The 7,283-nt window shown below is 40.0% G+C and overlaps 1 protein-coding gene across 1 annotated transcript in view; it reads right to left on the reverse strand.

Moving 5' to 3' along the window:
- epha8 (eph receptor A8) overlaps nucleotides 1-7,283 on the reverse strand; it is a 517,518-nt gene that overhangs the window by 308,991 nt on the left and 201,244 nt on the right. The gene's annotated exons all lie outside the window — the stretch shown is intronic.

Genomic DNA, 7,283 nt, shown 5'->3' on the forward strand with positions numbered 1-7,283 from the left:
ACTGTAGTTGCCTACACAGGCTTGGATAAACAAAAGTAATAATAATAATAATAAAAACACCAGTCTTTCAACATACCTTATCAACAGACAAGGCCAGCATACCCGTTAAAGTGACAAACAAATTCATACTCACACTCACACCTACGGTAGGTCAATTTAGAGTTTCCAATTCACCTAACCTACATGTCTTTGGAAGCAAGAGGAAGCTGGATCACCTAGGATATAAAATAAATAATCACAGAAAAGAAGTTTCATCCTCTGTAAATCTGTAAATATGTATTTATTTATTGTAGTATTTTATTTATTTTTCCTTTCTCTCTTTCTGTTCTCTTTGTTTTGATGTAACACGTCGTGTTCACTCTGTCAGTTCCAGCTGACAGTGAGTTGGTGAGTTGCTGGCCGGTGGTCAGCTGACACACCCCCTCTCCAGAGCACGATGAGCAAAGCAATCACATATGAATGAGTTCACGCATTTCTCCTTATTGTATATATGTGTTTATTTATTTTTCCATTCCTTCTGTCTGTCATGTGGACTACAACTTGTGTGGTGGATGTGACATTAGCCTGGCCGACCGGCTGATCTCCAGCATTCACACCATGCCATGCACACTGAGATGTGGCTGGGCAATCCAAATGTGATCTTGTTTGTATGTAATTATAAGCATGTCAAGAGTGCATGAGAGCCCGACCACACATGCGCATTGCGTGGCGTTTTGACACGTGATGTTGTTCATATGTATGTGTTCCCCAGCTGTGAGTTGCGAGTACACAGCGGTCAGCTGTTCCATTATTGACATGACAGCTGTTAAGATGCGTGCTGCTCTGGACATCAATCACACTCCGGCCACCGTTCAAGCCTTCACCACCTCAGCCGTATTCAACACTGTTGGATCATGGTGTGGGGAGGTAATGACAAACTTGCATGTCATTTGTGTTGCACATTATGTCTGACCTGTGTTCGACATGCCATGCGAATGTTACGAGCATGATCAGATGGCAGTGCGACCCAATCTTGCCTGCCGTTCAAATGGGTTAGCAGTACGAGCAACACGTGAATGTAGAGTACATGTGTTGTGGCCAAATGGTTGTGGCGACAAGGCAGCTCCGAAATTTCACAAGTGGCATTCAAATCCTCCTTCGTGCGCCATTCAGCCTCAATCGTGTTACCTGTGAAGGGGTCCTTAACAAGGTTTGCCTGTACCTGTCTTTGTCTTCCATCATTGTGGTTCTCTGCATTAGGGTTCCTTTGCCAAACCATAACATTACCCTCACCAACTCACAGAAGGCACTTTATGTAACCATGCTGTCTGCCCACATTTGTTCACCTAAATGTAGATTATCATAACTCTTCAAGCTTATTACATCAAAATGCATGTTTCTTCTCAGGCATAGTATAGTTTTTTTTCTGTGTTGTGTTCTTGAATTTAAAACTTCAGAGGCTGTAGACATCACATGCATGAGAGAAACAAAGTCAAAGAAGAGTGTCATCTTTCATAAAGATCTCATTTCTGATTAGAATGTTTGATTGAGGTTTCTTTTCAAAGCATGGACAGAGGAAAAAGAGTCACTGAGGAGTGCAAAGAGCATGGTGTGGCAGATGATGAGGATGGAGCAAGTCAGCGGGGTGCGATGGCTGTGCAACACGATGTGTGTTCAGTGGTGGCATTTCCAGACTTAATGCTGCACTCCACGTGAAGTAACAGGTCTGCATATTAACTCCGTGGAAATATCAGGCTCTGGCCAACACCTTTCTACCTCTCATACTATCAGCCGCACAACCAGAACAGACTTAATAACTTTGCTCCTGTGTGTGTGGGTGAGCGTCTGTGGGCTCTTTGACAGCGATAACCTTTCTGGAATAGGAGTGTTAATTGCACTGGTCTGGGATCAGTGGGGGAGATGTTACATTTGCCATCTATTCTGTGATGCAGTTTTTACAGCATAGTCTGTGCATGTGTGTGCAAAAACGTAAAAAAAAAAAAAAAGCCCAGTTAGGAGAAATAGAAATATTGTTTTCATTACTTTTGAATAATAATCATCACCATCATCACCACCATACAAATAATAATAATAATTTTTACGTCTTGCACTTTCAGTTCAGGTGATTAAATTCAAATTGCAACAACTGTGCAGCAAAGGTGCCATAAAACCATTAGAATTAAATCAAACAGCATAAACAACCTAATACTAGACACATGTCAAAACACACAATAACAAAATTATGAAATATTTCAGTTAATTTAAATCAGTTAAATGTGGCTATGTAAATGTTTTCTGATTTATGTTCCTCACAGAAAATGAGCCAAGGCCAATGAATCTTAATTTGAAAAAATAATTATTGATATAATTTTTCTTCAGCTAAAAACTAAAAATGAGTCCCACAGATCCGAAGCCCTTATAAGGGTTAATGCATATTGTTCACGAATCTGTCTAAATCTGTTTTAGTGAGCACTTCTCCTTTGCCAAGATATTCCATCCCAAATTACAGGTGTGGCATATTAAGATGCTGATTAGACAGCATGATTATTGCACAGGCGTTTCTTAGGGCCCCTTCACACATAACACGAAAGACGGAGAAACCGGAAGAAAATCTGCAAACCAAAAACGAAATGGGGAACCACAAAACATTCCACTTGCTGTCGGGAGGGACGCATGGTCGAATAGGTGTGCATGAACAGTGGCTGTTCTAGACTGAATTACTCCCCGGGTAAGACCCCCTCCGAGTGCCCCCCTCGCCACTACAAAATTTTTCACAAACAGCCATTTTTTTAAAATTATTATTTCATTATTAATATTTTATAAGTGCCCCTTTAATTGAAAGTAATGAATCAAAAGACTGCAGGCTACAAAATACCTGAAAACATCCATTAGTTGCAAATTTGAATAAACATGTCAATAGACGCTTTATTTAAATCTGTCTTTCAGGGAAGAACAATTAGCTCTTTTATTAAGGTGCATATTCGTCTCAACATTTAGCTAAATATTTAGCTTGATGTTTGTAAATATTATGCTAAATGTGTAAATACCTAGCATTAGCTAACCTACTAATGTTTTAGGTTTGACAGAAATTTGATAATGTAGTGTTTGACTTTTCTTCCTCCCTAATTTTTGCTCTTCATCTGTGGGTCAAAATAAATTCTAAACTGAAATGATACTACCATTCCCATGCCAATAAAATCAAATGTGATTCTTTTTATCCCTCAAATAAACCAGTTAATTATGAATATAAGCCTCATTTTAAACATTATTATTGTCATTATCATTGTTCTTATTATTGTTACAACCCCAATTCTGATGAAGTTAGTACATTGTGCAAAATGTAAATAAAAAAACAATACAATGATTTGCAAAACCTTTTCAACCTATACTGATTTGAATACACCACAAAGACAAGATATTTAATGTTCAAAGTGATAGACTTTTTTGTTTTTGTGCAATTATTTGCTCATTTTGAAATGGATGCCTCCAACATGTTTCAAAAAAGCTGGGACAGGGCAACAAAAGACTGGGAAAGTTGATGAATGCTCAATGACCACCTGTTTGGAATGTTCCACAGGTGAACAGGTTAACTGGAAACAGGTGAGTGTCATGACTGGGTATAAAAGGAGCATCCCCAAAAGGCTCAGCCATTCACAAGCAAAGATGGGTCAAGGATCAACACTTTGTGAACAAATGTGTGAAAAAATAGTCCAACAATTTAAGAACAATGTTTTTCAACGTTCAGTTGCAAGGAATTTAGGGATTCCATCATCTACAGTCCATAATATAAGCAGACCATTCAGAGAATCTGGAGAACTTTTTACATGTAAGCAGCAAGGCCAAAAACCAACACTGAATCGATCCCTCAGGCGGCACTGCATGAAAAACCGACATCATTGTATAAAGGATCTTACAGTGTGGGCTCAGGAACACTTCAGAAAACCATTGTCACTTCACACGGTTCGTCGCTACATCTACAAGTGCAAGTTAAAACTCTACTATGCAAAGCAAAAACCATACATCAACAACATCCGGAAACGCAGCAGCCTTCTTTGGGCCCGAGATCATTTGAAATACACAGATGCAAAGTGGAAAATTGTGCTGTGGTCTGCTGAGTCCACATTCCATATTGTTTTTGGAAATCATGGACGTCGCGTCCTCCAGACAAAAGAGGAAAAAGACCATGCAGATAGTTACCAGCGCAAAGTTCAAAAGCCAGCATCTGTGATGGTATGGGGATATGTTAGTGACCATGGCATGGGCAACCTACACATCTGTGATGGCACCATCACTGCTGAAAGGTATGTCCAGGTTTTGGAGCAAAACATGCTGCCATCCAAGCAACGTCTTTTTCAGGGACGTCCCTGCTTATTTCAGCAAGACAATGCCAAGCCACATACCAAAGTCCCAGCTTTTTGAAATGTGTTGCAGGCATCCATTTCAAAATGAGCAAATATTTGCACAAAAATTATAAAGTTTATCAGTTTGAACATTAAATATCTTGTCTTTGTGGTGTATTTAGTTGAATATAGGTTTAAGAGGATTTGCAAGTCATTGTATTATGTTTTTATTTACATTTTACACAACGTCCCAACTTCATTGGAATTGGGGTTGTATTTTGTCAGTGTACATGACATTAAAAAGACTTTCCAGCTGCTGGAATTTTTTTGTAAAAACACATGCTCTTGCAGGCACACAAAAAAGGGTCAGATTCAGTCACTTCAGCTAGTAATGTGAACACAGCATAAGTTCAAAGCCATCTTTACAAATAGGCAGGCTCTACTTTCTGCAAACCTTGGTTTTTCCACAAGTAGGCAATTTGTTCTCTCTGGTGACATTCAAACCTGTTCTGACACCTTGTCTGTCTGCTTTCAAAGGCTGTCTGTCTCATTTTTGCTAGAAGATCTGTGGACCACACAACAGGAGAGTGCCTGTCCCCGGGTTCCTGCTGCACGCGGAGAGGATTGGGCTGCGCCCAGCTCGGGATGCAGCCGAATCCTCTCTATGTGCAGCAGGACATTTCACACAATTCAGAACAATGTGCAGGAATTATAGACCTGTATTTCTAATATTATGAATGAGATGTGCATTATTTAGAAGAAAGTCAAGGTATAACTGACTTTAGCCCATGAAGCTGCCCTGCCTTTTCCCTTCCATTACAAAGAGGTGAACTGTCCACCACATGGCCTGTACTAAAAACCGCCACTATGCACGAACACACTGCAAGCACATCGAAAGTCATGCGCACAGCAGAGGAGCAACAAATTAATAAAACACCACAATTTATAATACTTAATTCCTGCTATATAGAGCGGATTTAGCCTCTGCCTATACGTACACCAGGAAGTAATGAAATGAAGTAGATTACTGTTCTCCCTTTTATGTTTTACATGAATTACCTGATGCGTTCATCTCACGAGAAGCCAGCTGGCTCCCATTTCATTAAGAGTCAGCTCCCATCTCATGAATAGCCGGGCTGTTGCGCCATACTGCAAATGTGATATCTGTTTTAATTATTACAATGTGGGGAAATCCCACAATGACACGTGCCTTGCGGGGGCATCCCATGGGGTGATTTCCTGCATGACACGATATTCACCAGTGCTGCGATGCGCTGACACCGTGGTCAGCTGAAGCAATATGTGCTTTAATTTATTTCCACGTGAGGACAGCATGCCAACGTCTGCACCTCACAGTACAGTTATGTGAGGTCGTATCCTACAAGCTACTACAAGTGTTCCCCAGCTATGACTTGTGAGCAAGATATCTGAACATGCCCACCTCTGCCAGCGGACCTCTCACAGCTCACAGAAAAAAAAAACTCAAACTCCGCACCTTCATTCTGTAATTTTATTCTTAGGTATGTATTATTATGTGTTTGTGCTGCATGTGTCTGATGTTTGTGCCATCATTTCCAGCTGTCATTGAGTCACTGGCCGGCAATCAGCTGAGGTGCTTTGCCATGCTGTGTGAAATAAAAGGGTTAACCGTCTGGGGTCCAACAGCATTTTTTGGATAGTAAACTCGCCTGGCATAAATGTTTTATTATTGCTGTTAACAGCTCTCCCTGCATCCCACAATCAAGTTTTATGTCTTTTTTTCTGGACAACCTTCAGAATCTTTTTGCCATAGTTGTGTTTTATAAGTGTAATAAAGTTTTACGATCAGAAATAAGAAAGGAAAAAAGTAAAGTGGGAAAATTTTTCCACACACATTTATTCAAAACACACAGTAAAGTATAATATACAACTGTTTTGACACTTTATAAAGGCAATATGGGCTCTTGTGTGAAAGACTGTACAAAAAAAAAAGTTCAAACAATAAACACAAATGCCCATTTCAAACAATATAGACAACATGGTCTATGAGTTTTGTTTGTCTACATCTCAAAGAAATTTCTGTCTGCTATTACACAAAGGTCACATCACAAACTTCTACTTCCACTGTGTTTTGGAGTGTTCTGTCCTGCTATCAAAGCAGCTTTGACACTTTGGCCCATTTACACTCTGAGGAGCAGCACCTCCCCCTCGCTCCATTAATATGGTAAACAGTGCTTTACGCCAGAGGGAGAGAGCTTGCCACAGGCTTATTCAATAACATTCACAGGTAATGAGGAGTGGAGCATCTCTAAAACTCAGACACTCTGTGTTTGAACACGTGAGATTGTCATCGGAGGCCCTCCGTCTACTCACTTTCACTGATTGCTGTGCGTAATGGCGCAGGGTGCATTGGAGCAAGCAGCTAGGGGGCTATTCAAATGGGCCAACTCGTAACACATCACTGCTAAAAAAACGATTTTTGGTTTATCACGTGAGGTAAATCTGCCCTACGATATAGGATTTTGGAAAACCATGTGATGGTGAACAAATTCTGATTGGACACTCACATTGCACATGTCATCACACAGCTTCTATGAGGTATACAAAGATAGCTGGTGGCTGGCTCGAACATCAGCGGAGTTAACTTTTCAGCAAAAAAAAAACGTAAGTTTCTATCTCATATCATTAAGAAGTTATTTATAATTTAGCAAAGCTTGGTCTCAGCCGTCGTATACGACCACGTCAGCCCCAAAGGGTGAATAAATGGAATAGTTTTGACTGTGTTAGGTGCTTGGTCACCAAAGTAAAGGTCAAATAAGGTTGATGTCCATTGGATTTTATGACATATGTTACCCAGTAAGATGATAACTAAGCATGACAGATGGTGCAAACTATTCCTTTTTAAAATGCTTTTAACTCAACCATTAATTTGCATTTTTTTTTACCAAAATTGGAGCAACTTTAACTTTTGACCCCTGTACAAAC

The sequence above is a fragment of the Thalassophryne amazonica genome, chromosome 3 (genome assembly GCF_902500255.1).
Source record: "Thalassophryne amazonica chromosome 3, fThaAma1.1, whole genome shotgun sequence".
Taxonomy (NCBI): Eukaryota; Metazoa; Chordata; class Actinopteri; order Batrachoidiformes; family Batrachoididae; genus Thalassophryne; species Thalassophryne amazonica.